We start from the raw sequence: 18,178 nt of genomic DNA on the forward strand, positions 1-18,178 counted from the left end.
GTACGCAGACAGATACAAAAAAAAAAAAAGACAAACGTGCATACAATAAAAAATAATAGAATAAAAAGATTTTCTTTTAGAAAAAAATGTAAAAGAAATTAAAAAAACAACAACAATGTAAAATACAAACACAAGCAAAGCTATGCAGGCTAAACAAAATAAATAAATACACCTTGACCTATACAGTGAAATGTATATATATTTTTAAAATCAATTATGAAATGTTGCACAAGCAAACAAACTAAAAAAAACAAACAAACAAACAAAAACAATTAAAAAAAGAGTAATCTGTTGTTGTTGTTGTTTTTTTGGGGGGGTGGGGTGAAACAATTAAAAAGAGTAATCTGTTGTTGTTGTTTTTTTTTTGGGGGGGGGGCTGACGGTCTTGGAGCCACTTTGCCTGATCAATAATCCAACCTGGTAATTGATCTATAAAACATCAGCACGTGATGTGATTGACATCTTATTAAACTCTTATAAACGGCGTCTTATCCGAAAGTGGTGGAAAATTAATACATAACGACACTCGGCGGATCAATTCTATATAAATTAGTTGCCCTCGTTCACCCCCCCCCCCTCCCTCCCCCCACCCCCACCACCCCTCCTCCTCCCGCTTCCCCTCCACCACCACCACCACCTCCGGCTTCGCTCGCTCTGCGCATGCGCCCCGCTGCTCCAGGAGCGCTGTTTCGGCCTGTTCCGCGGCCGCTCGGTCATTTTCGCCTCTTTGTTTTACTGATAGTGGATTTAACTCGGATTCAGCCCAACATCCAGCGGACCGTGCTGCTCCCGATACAGGTTAGTTTCGCCCAACTCCACTCGCCCACCCGCACGTCCCCGTCCTCGGCGGCTCGGCGGCCGGTTTACGGTCCCGGTTCGCTCTCTCTACACCCCCCCCCCCCCCACCTCTCCCTACCCCTCCGTCCTCCTCCTCCTCCTCCTCCTCCTCATTTTTTCGCATGTCTCTTTCCGCCTGGTGCTACGGGGCATGCTATGCGTGTTGTTGTATGTGTCCGTGCGGCGGTGTATGGCGGCGCCGGGCCCTGCAGTCGCGCACCCGGGGATGTGTGCGTGCGTGCGGGGGGTGTTTCTGAAGGGGAAAAGTGGGGCTGTAAAAGGCGGCTTTAACGCCCGCCGTGGATGCACACGGTCCCGGCAGTACCGGAGAGGAGGCTCTGCCCGCCGCCTCTCCGCCTGTCTCGTCATGTTTTAAATGCTGTTGCTCCTCTGAACCAAACACCAGGTTCCCTGTTTCCCATTGAGCTGGAATGTTCTTGAAGAAAAGAGCTCATGGTCCACCATTAGGCTAACCTCCTTCCTCCTGCCGTCCAAAGTTCAGTGTGTGTGTGTGTGTGTGTGTGTGTGTGTGTGTGTGTGTGTGTGTGTGTGTGTGTGTGTGGAGGATCTGCATGAGGTTTGGATTAAATCAAGACACAAAGTTGGTGCATTTTTTTTTTTTTCCCCTTCTGGGTGGATGTCGCCCCTTCGACAGACTGCTGCTGCTGCAGCAGCAAACCCTGTGTGACATTGTATGGTGGTGGTGGTGGTGGTGGTGTGGGAGGGGGGGGGGGTGAAGCATGCAGAAAAGCAGCCAACAAGTCTGTGTTTTTTTTTTTTTTTAATTTTATTTTTATTATTCGTGGGGGAGATACAGCTAAATAATAATAATAATAATAATAATAATAAAAAGAAATAAAATCACCTTCACATAAACACAGCAGGACAAAAATCAGGCTTCAGATTCCCCCTTAACTTTTCCACTTCAGGGACCCTGCAGCCTCTCAGCTGCTCTGCGGGGTGACTTGTAGGTCAAAAAGATGTTGATGTCTTGTTATTTATTTATCAAGCGTGGTCTTAATTACAATTATAGGACACGTCTGTTGTCTTAACGAAGCTGTTATTGTCCTCAGCTGGAATATGATCTCTGCACTCGGATGTTTTTGAGCAGGCAAGAAGTAGCTGCTCGTGTTTCATCTTCGTCCGCCGCAGCGGGAAGGTTTCTCTCTTTCTTTCTTGTTTTATTTATTTCTTGTTTTTTTTTTTGGACATCTTGAGGTTTTACAGCAGGATTTCTGTCAGTTTTCGAAGGCCGTCTCGGTCCAACTCAGACAAGCGAGAGCCTGAGAACCGAGAGTCGACTTTTAGATGGAACCGGATACATCTCGTAGTTCAAAACTTTTGAAATGAAAATAATATTTGCATATCTAGAGATTGTGGTTAGGTTATTTTTTTGGTGGGAGAAAGGAGAAAGATTAGAGGTCATTTTAAGCACTTTAAAGATGCGATTTCATCGTCTTCAACGGAAGAACCAAGTTACAAAAAGGAAAAAAAAAACAACAACTTACTGGGGATGTTTTTAAAGTTGAATTTCCTCAAAAAAATACCAAATTCTGTCACATCTCCTTATATTTGAAGAAAAACGAGGGTTTTTACGACTCAAACTAGAAATGAACTGAAGATGACGAAGAGCTTAGTTGCAGCTTCAGTCAAATATTGTCTTTATATTTCTGTTTTAACAGCTGTAACACAGATTTCTGCACATATTTTTGATCTGCGCGTCATTCAAATCAATGCATATATGTGCTAAAAAATAAATAAATCACAGACTTTAATATTGATCATCATCTTCGCGCTGGATTCAAGTCAGTGCAGTTACGCCGACATTTAAAGCTGCACGCCGGCAGCAGTGGACGTAAACGGAATAAAACGCGAGCCTGTTGCCTGCTGATGAATTAATCAGTGCTTTATTTACATTTTTCTTTAAGTACACGAACCGTCGTTTTCTTTTCTCCGCTTCTTCCGAGCTTCAGCCTCGAACCGGCGAACGGCGCCCGGCGAGCACGCGCTCCCTTCACGGCGTCGGAAAGAGGACGTGACGCCGGCGACGGTCAGGTCTTCGTCTTCTGCGCTTTTTCTTTCTGGAGAATCGGCCTCCGACGCACCGGAGTGTAAATCTGAAAGTGAGACGATCCCCTTCGTCCTCTCACAGCGTCACCTTTTTTATTTATTTATTTATTTATTTGAATGACCACCTGACTGACGGCTCCCGGACAGCTGAACGTCACTCGACCTGCACTTTGAAGGTCCGGCATGATACGTCTGTTGCGTAACACTTCGCATCAACTTTCATGTCAAGCTTTCTGCATGCCTTGCAGGGGACACCCCCCCCCCACCACCACCCCCCCCAAACCCTCCACCACACTCAAATTACCTGCAGCGTTTCTGTGCAGTCGACCTCTGACTCTCTCTCTCTCTCTCTCTCTCTCTCTCTCTCTCTCTCTCTCTCTCTCTCTCTCTCTCTCTCTCTCTCTCTCTCTCTCTCTCTCTCTCTCCTGAAGCTGAATTAAAAAAAAGCTTTTCTCACCTTTAAAGCGAGATCTTAAAGGAATATCGCTCTTGACCTCTTTTACCCTCCCCCTCCCCCTCCGCCTCCCCCCTCCATCCTCCCACCAACATGCATCTCCACTCGCTCCGCTAAAAACAATGTTAATGGTCCCCGCGGGCAGGCTGATAAAACTGTCGGCCCCTGCAGGACGGGCGAGCAGGATGCGGCCTCTTAAAGGCGGCTTGATAATGAGAAAACTCAATAGCAGCTCAAAGCGCCAGAAGATGCATTTGTCTTTCTTTCTTGGACGGGAAATGATGTCGGGGCAGCTCCCTAAATGAGCCGCCGACAATCCATCGCTCGCAAATCAAGCCGTAGGAAGTAGCAGCGAAGCTGCAGCTGAAGTATCAAACGTTTTTTTTTTTTTAATCCACATTCAGATAAAAGTTTGATTATTACCCTTTTGGCTTAGTCCTCCTAATCCATCTAATAATAAAAGCCAAAGTGTATTATAGCTTATAATACACTTTGTAAAGGCTAAAAATCCATTGTTGCATCGATTTTTCGACATTAACGGATGAGGAGATGCGTTTCCGTGAGTGACGTGCGAGTATTTGGAAGGCGTCGGGTGCCGTACGATTTATTTATTTTATCCACCGTCTCGACGTTTTACTTGAATTGCTAATGCAACAAAAGAACTTGCACGTGACGCCTCCGTAGCCGGTCGGTACGATGCGACGGGAGCCGACGCTGCATTTGTTGCAGCAGAAGTTGAAGGCGGCTTTGAATTTTGTACCGGACGACTCAGCCTTTTTATTTTTTGTAGGTTTTGTTTTTGTTTCTACTTTCTACCTGAGCTTTTTCTGCTTCGCGGTGTGTCGACGCGGTGGTCCCATTGACATGAATGAGGGCCCGTCTTGATTGTGCTGGTTTTTTGTGGGGTTTTTTTTGTGAATGGAGAGTCTGCCAGTTGGCAAGCTCGCTCTTTAGTGACAGGACGTACAATAGAGAGAACAAAATGTCTGTGGAAATAAATGGCAGAAAAAAAAAAAAGAAGAAGCTTTGAGAGAGTTAGCCGACGAGACAAAACGTCACAGCGTGTCCAGAACAGCTGATATTTAGCAAAGAGGAATTTCCACTTTCTGCTGTGACTGCGTTAAAATAAACTAAGAGTGTTAAAATAGAGTGAAACAAGCTGGCGGGGGCCATTTTTGAGTAGTTAGGAGATGTCTTGAGTGGAAAACAAAAAGTTAAGGGGGAGAAAAAAGTCCAACTTTTATTTTTAAAGTCTTAACGGTTTTTGTTACGGCGCTTTTATTTTGAAGGACGTACATTTCTAATGACACAGCGTGCGCGGAGTAGCCGTTTGCTGCCAGCGTTGCCGTGACAATAACGTCCTAAACCAACGTTGTCGCATCAGTAATTGGCTCTCATTCGAGAACTGTTAGCGATGGAGAAACGGAAATAACGAAACTTAAAAAAATGAAACGCTTCGCGTGTAAAGAGAAATCTGTTGAGTGCTTTCAAACGTTTTGGGTTTGTTGCCCTTTTTTAAGAACTACCGGTTGAGAACAACCGCTTGAGAGAAGAGCATCTTTACATTCACCTGGTGGTTTCCTTAAAAAGAAAAAAATTAACCAAGTAGAAGCAAAATTCTCCAAAGAAGAGTGTTAAAATCCAAAAGTGATAAGTTCACCTGAGGACTGAAGTGTAATGAAATTCTCCAGAACATAATTCAGAAGATGGACAGTGAAGTTTCCATCCCGGTCCGGTAGCGATGATTTATTTGTTGTTATTTTGGATCATGTCGATAGAGACTCGCTGTGAATGTTTATCTTTTTTATTTTTGGGAGTCAGATCGGTTTACTCCGGCTCTCCAGATAAGATTTATGGCCTCGCTCGTGCCCCCCCCCCCCCCCCCCCCCGCTGATCGTATCTGTTTTATGTCAACATCTCAAACAACTGGATTTTCAACAGGTTGGCGTGAATTTAAAACGGTTTGCGTCGACATTAAAAACACTCGTACTCGATTCGGGAGGTTTTTCACATCCGGTGAACGGATCTTCTTCTTGGTCCGCTTTTATTCTCCGGACGGGTTTGAGTGCGAGATGCCTTAAATGCGGATGACACGACCGCGTTTGTTCGGTTGTTGAACTTCATTTGTAAAGAAGTCATTCTCTTGTGTTTCGGGATGTAGCGCTGTGGCAGGCTGGTAAACGAGAGCTGGGCGGCTTCCAGGCTCGACTTGTTAGTTCATCCAATTAAATGAAGACAGGAAGACGGTGCACATTAGCTGTATGGATCCCGAAAGCGTCTCCTGGAAAGGTTTCCTCTTTTGGCTCTCAGGTGACGTGAGCTTCCCTCTCGTAGCCACGCTGGACGGTTCTCAGTTGCCGCTGATTTAGTTTTGTTTTGTTTTTTTTCTAAATTTGCGTCGACTCGTCGGTGAGTGATATTTTCGCTGTGCGACATGACGGATTTTGTTTTGAGATTCAGACGCTGTCGTACATACTAACGTGATTATTGCCAGTAAAGTCTTTACAAAGTTTTGTTCGCTCGCCAGTTTTGTAGTCGGTATGTGATCGGAATCAATATTTGAGAGTTTCAAGTAAGTTTCGAGTAAACAAATAACGAACAATCAATCTTGATCCATGTTTTGTGACCACGGTCCACGTGGGACATTTTACAAGTGGAAAATGATTTCGAAAAGGTTTTGTTTCTTTAATGAGTTGAAACTGTGGAGTTCAACAACAACACAAATTCACAGTTTGGTATGAATCTCTGTGACTCCAACAGCTGATATATTATTGGATATATCGGTGACGCTTCAGTAGTTAGAAGGCAAAGTCAACATACTGTCTTTAATGCCATCAACCAAACCAGCCTACTGCTGCTGAACAGATCAAACCACGCTTAGCACTTCTGTTATTTTATGTTTTATTGGCCGGTAGTTGGACATTAACCCGCAGCTTGCTCTCCAGCTGTCAGTGCCGGCAACTTTACGATTTAACTGCCAAGCTGCCAAGTAAGAAATCAGCAAAATCAGCCGTCAGTATTATTGCGGCCTTTTATGTTCTCGACTTGTTCTTGATGCCTTGAAAGGGAAAAAAAAAAAAGGCAGCTAATCTAGTTCTGAACATGTGAGTTGTCAGCTTGATTAGTTGGACCTCAAAAGTTCTTATAGGTCACGCAAACTTAAAATTAAAAGAGTTTTTACGTTCTGAAGACCAAACGAGTGAAATGTAGTGCGTTTATTTTGACGTAAACATCAAAGCGCTGCTGTCCTGCTTTTTCAGTTGATTTCACAGGGAACCAAACCAAAAAAAAAAATAAGAGTTTAGAAAGTGAGAAAGAAACAATGTGAGTTTGGAAAAGCTTCTTCCACATGTCTGTCGTTTTCTGCCACCCACAGATAGATTTTTCTCCTCTTAAGCCAAACTGCAAACACACAATCTTAACAGCTCAGCTTTTATTTGGTGGTCTGTCAGCTGTTTGATAAAAACGGGGTCAAGGGTCGGCGAAGGTCTGACTTCTCCCCGACGTCCGTCAAGGAGCGATGCACGAGTGACAGCGCTGTTTAGCGTCTCCGTCACTGTAACGACCCCAGAAAGCCTTTTCGCAAATGAACGTCGGTGGGCCCAAATGAGGAATTAATTACTTGCTTGGCTCGTACTTTGGCCCCGGCTCGTACAGTAAAAGGGTAATAACTGTCATCTCTGGATCTGTGCACGTCGCTGCCTGCGGCCTGCAGCCCACAAGTTTGTGGTTAAAAGTGGAAAAAAAGCAACGACAAGACTACAGCGCTGCGAGCCTGTTAACCAACAAACCCACGTCATGGCTCATTGCATCCTCCTTGTTGCAGCAAGCCTCCTCTGCACAGCAGACTGAATGATGCACTGGAGTGTTTTTATTTTGAATCAAAACTCAAACTGGAATTTTTACTGTTAGTTTTGTCTACAAAAAAAAAGAAGAAATAGTTTGGTTGATAGATTGGTGATTTGTGAGTCTTATTTTCTTCCTGAGGAATTGCAGCGTTCCTTACAAAAACATCCATCCCTCTAACGCGGATAACAGATGAGGATTCAGGGTTTTTCAGTGGATTTGGTTTCGTATGGAAAACCAGAAGTTGATTAATCGATCAGAACGTGTCGGTTCCAGCTTCGCAAAACATTTTGCTGCCTTTCTCTACTACATGTTTGTACATTTCGATTTTAAATTTGGAGAGTTTGAAGGCATCCATTTGTGCTTTGGGAAATAGCGATTGGTCTTTTTTTTTTTTTTTTTTTTTTCCTCCACACCAGAGAGTCAGTCAGTCGTAAAAGCGATTAACACGTGAAAATAGTGATTTGCTTGCAAGCCTAGATGGGTTTGAATCGTGTCTTTTGTCTGCCTGCTGCCACTGTGACCGTTTAAAGTGAAGTGACCTGCGACGGCCTCTCAGTAAAGGTTAGTTGTGTGCAGGACCTTTTCCTTCCTCTCAGATCCTGTCAGCCGCGGGGTCTCCGGTGTCGTTATCCCGGCCGTCAGCGGGACCGAGACCTTCAGAAAGAGGTGCCTCTCTGACCCGAGGAGCTTTCTCTCAGCGGTGTGTGGTTTTTATCATGTGACAGGTGTAAAACCGGACTGACAGTCACTTTTTGCATCTCAGAAACGGGGGATTAAAAAAGGTCAGACGCTGTGTGATGTATTTTTGTATCAGGAATAGTATGTCGGAAATTTTCAGTCAATGAAAGTTTTACCGTTTGAATACCTGGTGAGTTTTTGTCTTGAGGAAAAACAAAATATCAACTGGTGCAGAGGAAGTGAGGTGTTAATGAAGAGGGCCACCATGCTGAACACTTCAAATGGAAAAAGGTGGTTTTTTTTGTGTGTATTTATTTGAATACATAAAGAAATGGCCCACCAAGCTGCTCACTTAAAAATGAAAAGTAAACTTTATCCCCAGAAATTCGAGACGATGTTGTCGTTGAAGCTGAAACAATGAGCCCGAAATCATTTTCAAGCAAAAAACATTCTCGTTTTGGTTTATAAAATCGAATAATTGGCTGTTTTTCCTCCATTTTAATGATCGTAAACGGAATATATTTTTGTTTTTGACTGTCAGTGGTAAAAGAAGACATTCAAAAGTCGTCATCTTGGGCTCACAGGAATTTCGGTGGAGATTTTTTTCACAATGTTTTTAAGAATGTTGTCAACTAAACCATTAGTCGAGAAAATAAACATCAGATTCAGTGATAATAAAAATAATCGTTGGTTGTTTCTGGTTTTTATACCTCAATTTCAGTTATAATAAATGGATTTATTCAATTTTTTTGAAGCTACTAATATCGACAGTTTAGCACTTTTGTCTGCTATAATTTGGCTCCACTGGGTCGGACTTGGAGGGAGTTTGAATTGGATTAATTTCTGGCACAAAACGGGAATCGATTTACTTTAGAGCAGACGAGATCAATCGATTAGCAGAAAATTCTTCAGTCATTCTTGTAGCTGAAACTCAGATTTTGCCGTTTGCAGCAACTTGCGAGGATTTGCTGCTTTTTTTATTTATGATGTTAGTAAATGAATTATCTGCGGGCTTTTTTTCTTTTTATCTTTCTGCATTTTATAGATAAAAAGATGAACTGAGAAGATGATCAGGAGGTTAATTGATGATGACAATGACCCCTACGGTTGTCGCTTTATTGCACTGTATTCCCCGTACACTATTCTTATTGAATGGATGCAGTTTTACATAACCGTGGGCTGCCGTTACATCCAACCCCTGCTACTGTAAAAAAAACAAAAAAGGGAAATTAAGGGCAACATCCTCTTTACGGCCGGAAATAGAGGCCTTGAGGGAAATGTGAACGTAATTTGAAGAGCATAAACCGCTGCGTGCGGACGATATGGCTCAAAGCGCTCGAGGTTATCGATTCCCGGTTCAGCAATGAAAGCAGGAAACAGAGCGAGCGCCGTCGAACTTCATGACGCGCTACCGTTCGTGTGGCTTTAACCTAAGCAGACACCGGTGGAGCTGCTAAAGCTGCAGAAATTTGCAGGTGAGTGTGGTTTCACCGGGTGGAGCTGTGAATACGAAGCGGGGCGATTGAGGAGAGAAAATACTGACACTCCTTGGGTAAATAAAGGTTTAAAATATATCGCAGAGTTGTTGTTTTTTTTTGTCAGGATAAGTGTCAGTTAGGAGACTCCTGCACTCCGTCTGCACCGAGTGTGTTAAAGAAGTGGCAGCTCTGACGAGGGCCTGTAGACAGACAGACACAGGAGAGGACAGCTGGTGAGTGAATTCAAACACTTTTAAGATTTCAGCACTGAATCTTATTTCATTCCAACCAGTTGAACATTTAATTCGGGGAAAAATGTCTATCACAATAAAGTTGTTTTTTTTAATGTGTTGGTATAGAGAAGACGTCTCTTGCATCCTGTAAATTACCGAGCTGCACGATTCTGGAAAGAAATGACAATCGCAATTTTCTTTGATTAGAATTGATTTTCTTTCACTTGTGTTTTTTCTTTTAAATGTAGGATAAATAGTAATCGCACTCATCTACCAGATACAGAGTGAAACTCAAAAAAAAAAAATATTGCAAGATGGGCCTCAGGAAATCAAATGGTGTTATCAGCACATATTATATTCGACTTTGACACTTTTTTTTTTTTACACCCCACATTCATTTTATGGCATTCATTTTATTTATTTTTTTCAGCACAACTATCTAACAGCTATGCCTAAAAACACCTAAAGTTACTGAGGCAAATAAAACGGTGATGACTCTAAATGTTCGTGAATAAAAGTCAGTTGTTGTGCGGAGAAAGTAGGAACGATTGATAAAATGCGCCAGAATCCAGGTTGTGATTTGAATACCATTTATCGTGCAGCCCAACCACGGTCGTTAACCGAGTGTGGGAGTTAATGCTGTTGGAGAGTTTTTCAGTGTATCCGGTGATGCAGTCACAGCTTGAACTTCTAGCGACAGATTACCTCCTCTTCCCTCTGTGGTGATAGTTAAGCTAAACTGCCGCTACCGTACGGCAGCTTAACTTTTGACATTTCATACGCGTATCCAGCATTAAGTCACAAAGTTGTGGCTTTTCCTTTTTATTCAAACTATACCGACACGCTTTTTTTTTTTGTTCTTTTTTTTTTTTTTTTTTTTAATACGATAAAAGCTTTCATCTTGTCCATCAGACAAACGCTTGTTTCAGCTCTAATCATGCTTTTATAAAGATTATTTTTAGCTTAACAGAGGGTTGGGCGGATGGGAGGGAGGGTGGGGGGGGGAGGAGGGGGTTTAGCCTCAGGACACCGCGACAGAAAGAGAACGAAAATCTTAACTTGTGGCAGACAGCCAATTGAAGTGAGTCAAGATTTACCCGACGGTTCGGAGGCAGCCGGCTAATACCGTCTGGGTTACCGGCTCAGCCGCGACCAGCGTCGTAACATCGACGTCTCTGCTCGTCATGAATGAAATCTGTATTTGATGTGACGCCGTGTTTGTTTCTGTGATGCAGCTGCACAACGTCTCCCCAGACTTCGCCCTGATGAGGCTCGTTCGTTTCTACTTTTCCTCGCTCGTTTAAATCTTTGCAGTGGGGACACGCCGCCCTGCAAAGCGGAAGTGATTAATCCATCAATCACCTGCTGTGCTGAGCCAGACAGATCCTGATGTGTCTTTTTTTTATTATTATTATTATTTTTTTTAACCAGTTGATGAAATAACAACCGAGTCACTTTTTGAAATACACGGCCAAGTCATGTTAAATCTAGACCAAGAGGGTAAAAAAAAATCTGCAGCATCACAGTGGTAAGTTAACATCGAGGTTGTGGAGGTGGGGCGGGGGGAGGGGGGGAGGGGGGGCACACGCACTAACCGTAACCTGACTGCACCACGGGCCTGTCAATCAAACAGACACGCCCCCCAGAAACGCTTATTATTATCATCTTTATAATTAACGACGGGATTATTTTCACATGGACCGGATGGAAATTTGATTGTATTTTGAATTTTATGACGCTGGTCTAACGGGAGTCTATGGAGGCTTTTATTTTTTGTTTTGTTTTTTGGAGCCAACCCCTAGTGTTCCTCTGTGGTAGTGCAGTTTTAAGGCACTTCCAGGAGCTACGTCCACTTTTACCTCCATTCGACGGCGTGCTCTCGTTGGGTACCGACCATCTCCTTACCTCAGTCTTCTGTCTGAGTTGCTTCCTGTGTTTGATCCAGTAAAATCAGAAATGTTTCAAAATCTTTCACAGCGTCCGAGAATTCAACTCCAAAAGGAGTTTTGTCTCAGATCTTCAAAAAAAAAAAAAATCTCTCAAAAAGTTGTCTCGCACACTCAAATCTTGGCTAAACGTGTCGTAGAAGAGGTCGTGTGGTTACCCTCCCGTGTGAGTGGAGAACTGCACCGGCCACCGCCGAAATAAAGCTCCATTTGGCTGCTTCTGGTCCCGGAGATGATTATCTGGGTTGGACAACATGCAGTGAAGAGAACACTGCTGCAACATGAAAGGAGACAATGAGTATTTGTATTTGTTATATCTGCGAGTCCTCCGATAGCCTTTTACTTAATCCACTCATCACAAGTGGCCGTCCAGAGGTCGACGACGTAGCTTACTTCAGGTTCATTTATATTTTTCCAGCTGCTTTCTTTCTTTAGTTGCTGCTTTGCCACATAAAGGCTTTTAATGATCATTTTGCCGCGCTGCATGGAAATACACTCGCAGTACATTGTTATCTTGACATCTCAGCTCGTACAGCTTGTTATGCCCTTGTACTTTGAGCAAAACCTGAGTTTCAATCGGTTCTTCCCGCGAGTGGAATCATTTTTTCCAGCTGCTTCGCTTGTTATCTCCGTGTTTTCCTTCATTTCGCAGTCAGCTCCGCTCATTACTCGTATTTCACGACTTAATTAAAGCCGACTCTTTATTGGTATCGGCGCAGTTTATCAGCCAATTTGGCCGCCGAGTAAAAAACGATTGTGAAGGTCCAACAGGGATGTTGATCTGTCAGATTTCTCGGGTGGGGGGGGGGGGGGTAAACGATTGGGACGTTTTTCCTCACAGACAGAACGGTGTCTGCATCTCAAGTCGGACAAACAGGGCAGTTAAGTTCAGCCGAGGTTTTCAGCGTTTGCAGTTAGGAGGGGCTGCAGCTGGAAGGTGTGGTCCATGCTGTTATCAAGAGCCCAGCGGAGCAGTGAAGCGAAACGATCAACACGTTGACCTTTTGAACTGGTAGAAATTAAGCCTTAATAATCTCATATTTACATGTGAAAACTGTGAGAAATCTGTGTTTTCTCGGCCGGTAGCAGCTTTATAAGAGCTGCATCTTGTGCTGTGGAAACACTCGAGATGTGTTTCAGCTTTCCAAAAAACAAAACAAAAAAAACAAGGCTGTCTCTTAGGATGTGATGCATTTTTATGTTTCCACTGACAGCCCCTGTTTGTTTGGAAAAAAAATTGGAGGAGTCACAGAAAACAATGGAAAATTCAACCAATAAAACAGTTAAACTGACAGGTGATATTGTTGGAGGGTGTCGCAGGAGCATCACGGCTAAATTTAACACTTTTTATCTTGTTTTTTTTTTAACATACTAAGAAAGAAGTAAACTGGAAAAAGTTATTATTGGAAACCTTCTCTGTCTATAAGAACAAGACGAATACTGCCTGAAACTCGAGTACACGTTTTTTTGGCAGCAGAAAAAAAGCTGCAAAAACACATCAGACAGACAATCAATCACTTTTATGAAGTTTGAATTTCTGCCAATTTACAAGCAGCAACATTAGGATTCATTTACAGTCGTGTTTATGTCCAGCTGATGGAGATAAGTGTGATATTCAACCCCTGCTTTGATCAGTTTTCCTGGCCTGCACCAACTGAGTTCAGACAGTCGTTCACTTTGTTGCCAGACAGGTAGAATAAAGCGTAACGTTGTTGGTGTAAACATCGTGTCCTGTCCCTTTAAACACATTAGCAGCTGCCTTAAGGGAAAGATGCTCCTACCGCTCTTCCCAGTTCAACCTGTACTTCGGTCGTAGTTATAACATCGTACAGGTTTTCTATATTAACGCATTTCGGGAGCTTAAACATGGACAACTGTAGTTTTGCATCCTCGTTATCTCTTTTCTACAAGCGACGGCATGCGAGCTACATTGTTAGCTTTTTTAATTTATTTATCGTTGTCGTACCGTTCATTCGTCCAGTGACTGCACTGTCATCGCCAATAGAAACTAACTCAACTGATTCAATCTGCGGTGACTTAAATAACACAAACGCAAGATCACACTTGTTGCATTGGCCAAAAAACAACAACAATCAAAACAATGAGCCGAAAGACGCTTTTTGGGATTGAGAAGTCCTGTGATGATTATTTGTGGATTTATTACGACATTATTGCAATTTTGACCCACTGGTTTTGTTATGTAAAAGTGTTGCTTTAGCGCAGCTTTAATTATATATAAAAAAAAAAACAGAAACAAACTTCCAAACAACTGGACAGGTAATCCAGTCGTGTAAGGTGACATCCCACACTGTAACTTTCACGACTCAGCGTATTTTTTTGTGTGGAGAAAACTCAGGCGTGAACATCATGTTTCAGCAGATTTCTTCAGAGCCTCATCTCTTTGTCTTCCTGCCAGCGTGTCCCTCAGCCTCTGGATATTAAGACTGTTTACTCTCTGATATCTTCTCCACATGGACCCGTGCGCGCTCCACCACGGCGCCTTTGGGTTTTTTTTTCCGACGTCTCCGAGGAGCTGGATAACGAGGCCCCGTTCGGCGATGCTAATGGCGCATGCCATTTAGTGGAAACGTTTGTCCAAAGCTCCTTATAGTGTCATGAGTGTGTGTGTGTGTGTGTGTGTGTGTGTGTGTGTGTGTGTGTGTGTGTGTGTGTGTGTGTGTGTGTCGTTTTTTTGTACGAACCCGGTCAGTGTTTCAGCTGTAATCTACCCAATCCTCCTCCCCCTCCCTCCTCCTCCCCCTTCAGGATCGATTTAGCTCATCCCAGTTTGAGCCACACATGACTACAGCTGATCTATGTGATTAAACCCACCACCGGTCCGCACACAGTCAGTCGTATGTTTTTCCTCCTCGCGAGTCTTTCGCGACGTGTTTTTCGACCCGTTCCCGGCGTGTTTTTGTCACAAGAGATAAAAGTGTCACAAAATTGGCTTTGCTCTGTGGCTGTTTTAATCTCCGTAGGAAGCGTGTAAGCTTCCTTCCAGTAAACAAACAAGCAGCTCAACGTAGCGGTTGTTTCCGCTGGCTCTCATCGGAGGGACATCGGCTCCTGCGATCGATAGCGGGATCGCTCCGACCTTCTCGGAGCGCAGGGAGCAGGAGAGAAAAGCCAAAACCTTTGCGAGGAAGTCTTTCAAACTTCTTCGCTGAGGAAAACGGAGCATCGAGCAGGCGTCCAAATTTGTGCGCGACCTCGCTGACGTCAAAGAAAATAACCACCTGTTGGGTTTTCTGAAGCATCTCAAAGGGTCTCCGTGTCTTAGTTGTGAGAATTTTGATGGTTCGGATGGACGAAGTCAGAAATCGCAAACAAATACCCGGATATCGATATTGTGAGAATATTGTGGTGCTTTCACAAAATATTTACTCACTGAGAGTTTTGATAAATAATCATCAGTAATGTGGATATAATGACTAAGTGAGCAACCGATAGAACAGCTACAACAGTCTGGTCAGATCAGAAAATGACATTTACTTGACTGTATAGCATTTTCCTCTAAATTTGTGGGATACTTGGGTGCGTGTATTTGGTGCTCAGGTCCTCAGGCAATGAAAATGCTCAATTTTTCAATTAAAAATATGCAATTTCGCATCATTTTGGACCATAATTACGACCATATGACCACAGTATGACCAGTACTTGTGAAATTTTCTAAAAATAAATTTAAGAGTCCACTGTGGAACTACTAAGTGGTGCCTTTATAATTCTGTCCTTTATAATCCAAGCGAGGAATTGTTTTACTGATAAAACGATCACCAAAGTGATCGATAATTATTAAAAGCAGCCCTTTAGGATTGGTTCTGCTTCACACCTCGTCTTTATCCGGAAAATCCTCCAACCGTATCTACAAAAATTCCACATTTCCTGAAGAAAAGGCACATCAACCTTTTAAAGAACGCGAGTTGTCGTTCCGGTGCTTTAACTGCCGGACTCGTCGGTGTGATCAGACTTGTGAATACCAACCTCTCGCTGCGACGCCTCTGGGAAAGACTCATCGGCCGAATCTCAGCGCTCGCTCTGACTCAAGAAGTCAGAAATAAAAAGAGGAGGAAGTATTTCACCCTCGCAGATCTGCGTCAGAGCAAACGTTCGGGCATAACGCGTCGCCCGCCGTCTGACCTTCGACCTCTTCGGATGCAGATCCTTCTTTAAGTCGCTTTAGGATTAAATCAAATACCAAAAAAATGACGCTCCAGCAGTTTCTCTTTTTCCGAGTCTTATTTCTCTCCCTGCGTTTTTTTTGTCTGACCTGTGAGGCAAATTACACATTAGCTCCACTGACTCCACCGCCCGGCCCTCACAACCTCAACTCAAAGCTCAATTATTCAAGTGTTGCTGCTTCTTGGCAGGCGCGCCCGGCCCTCCTGGCCTGCTGCAGTCTGCTTCTCTTTGGATCGCGTCTATTGTCTGACTGATTTCCCCAGGCACCCCGAGTCCTGGCTGCAGGATTGAGGGCCATCAAACAGAATTAAGAGGAGACAATAACTGTGTGTGTGACGGTGGACGCGTGTGAATACTCAGGCAGGACTGCATTTCCATTTTTGCAGGTTTTCTTTTTCTTTTTCTTTTTTTTTTGTGGTGTGGATTCTGTCAAAGTCGGTGTGTGTGGCCTAGGAGTGTGTGTGTGTGTGTGTGTGTGTGTGTGTGTGTGTGTGTGTGTGTGTGTGTTTTGAAGTGAAGCCAAAGCCTCCACAACAAGCAGAGGCCTCTCCTCCTGGCTCCGTCCAACTGATGCAGGCCTTCAGTGTCCGTCGCTCCAGCTGGCTGCCAATTTATACCGAGGCCAAACACTCCAATACCCACCGGCAGACCAACAGGGGCTCTTTGTGATGCCAGAGTGTGTGTGTGTGTGTGTGTGTGTGTGTGTGTGTGTGTGTGTGTGTGTGTGTGTGTGTGTGTGTCTCGGTGTGTACTTATCAGCTACTCCGGCAGTTGTTCGAAAGCTCACGATTGACTGCGAACGTTGTTAATCTTAAGACTCAGTTGCGTTGCTTAAAGGCGTGATTTACGTCACGCCCGCCGCTCAGAGTGGACGAAAGCCTCCGAAGCCGCCGTGCGTCTCGTCGCAGCAATAAATGAAACGCTTCCGATACGATACGAGCGCTTCGACGCGTAAACAACGCGGAGAGAGACAAACACGATGTGGCTTGAAGCTGCGCGCTTATCATCCCGTGAGGAACCACCGGCAGCTACAGGTGCGGTCGAGGTCCGACGGCAGAGACGAGCGATTATTGGTTCGAAGATAACAAAGATGGGGCCGAGAAGGTGTCCAACTGGTTTTGGTATTTCGGTGAACACGATCGCAGTCGTGAAGGAGAAATAGCTCATTTAGAAGTTGCAGGTCGAGGTTAGATGTGAAGAAAAAGGTCATTAAAAATCAAATACGGGCCATCAGGATTTAAACACTGGACATTATCATAACCTCCTCGCTGTTGAGATTCGTGGGAAACAAGGCGTCACACTAAACTGCATAAAAGGAGGCGACTGGCGTGAGCTCGCTGCATCTTTAGAAAAAATAGGACTTTTACATGAGTAATGTTAAATGTTTTAATGAGCTAAAAAAAGAAAAATTTGCTAGCCGTAGGGATCTCCATCCGAGGATACTACTCGGACATACCGAAGCTGAAATAAACCAGAATTATCCTTTAGATTCTCCTGTGGACTGTTCTCGCATAATCTTTACTTGTAAATCATATGTTTGTTTGTTTTTTTCACACGTTTTGCAGATTGCTTGTATGTCGTAGGACTTGGGAGGGTTTCCTGATCTGCTTTTGCTTCTCAATATCTTTTGCGTTCCCCTTAAAGCACATGGACAGTTGGTTGTTGTCGGTCGTGTCCCACGCAAGATCGTACAGAAAGATCTGGACGTGATGTAGTATCGAGCAGCAGCTGAGGACCGCCCACTCACACTGTGGCCACAGCCAGCGGGGTCTCGTACGCTGTACGGCACAAGCCTGGTCTGTCTCTGCGGATCAGAGGGAATAGAAAAGTAGTAGAGAAAATATCGCCGACTGCGACCCCTCCGGGGGCTTCGGACCGTCGAGTTTCCAACTGATTACATTCAGCTCCCATTTGTTAATTTTTGTAGAGTAGGAATGAAAGATTAAGTCGTAAATGTCCAAAACATAAACTGTATGTAAAAGTGGACGTAGCTTCCGAGTCAAAAAAAAAAAAAAAAAAAGGAAGTCCTTGAACTGCAATACCACTCAGGGCCACTAGGTCGTTAGATCCAACCCCCCCCCACCCCGGCTCCATAGACTCCAAGTCAACCTCTCTCATGAAATAAAAAGTCAATAACTTCTTTTTCCGCGAGTCATTATGGTGTCACTCGATAAAGTCTATCTGAAAATAATCTCCTCATTAATTAGATATTGTTTGGGGGCGTTTCTGTTTGATTGACAGGCCTGCGGTGCAGTCAGGTTTCCGGTATCGGTGGGCGGGACGTAGTGGCTCCAAAATAAGAAAAAGCAGAACTGCAGTTCACAAATGAAAAGGTGAAATTGCTGCTTGATTAAGCTTTTATTTTTTTTAAAATTTATTTATTGAGTTAAGAATGAAAGATGAACTCGTTGTAACAGAGTTTAAAAAAAAAAAAAGAAAGTCCAACATGTG

General features: G+C 43.8%; 1 protein-coding gene across 1 annotated transcript in view; it reads left to right on the forward strand.

Moving 5' to 3' along the window:
* Nucleotides 1-691: 691 nt before the first annotated feature.
* The window catches only part of LOC138626370 (polycomb group RING finger protein 3), a 47,425-nt gene continuing 29,938 nt past the window's right edge, over nucleotides 692-18,178 (forward strand). The window contains exon 1 of the mRNA XM_069707965.1: nucleotides 692-798. The gene's annotated coding sequence lies outside the window, so the exon portion shown is untranslated. The remainder of the gene's footprint in view (nucleotides 799-18,178) is intronic.

The sequence above is a fragment of the Brachyistius frenatus genome, unplaced genomic scaffold (assembly GCF_029030835.1).
Source record: "Brachyistius frenatus isolate BFR_SWC_R1_liver_20210118 unplaced genomic scaffold, ASM2903083v1 Contig_73, whole genome shotgun sequence".
NCBI classification, from domain to species: Eukaryota; Metazoa; Chordata; class Actinopteri; family Embiotocidae; genus Brachyistius; species Brachyistius frenatus.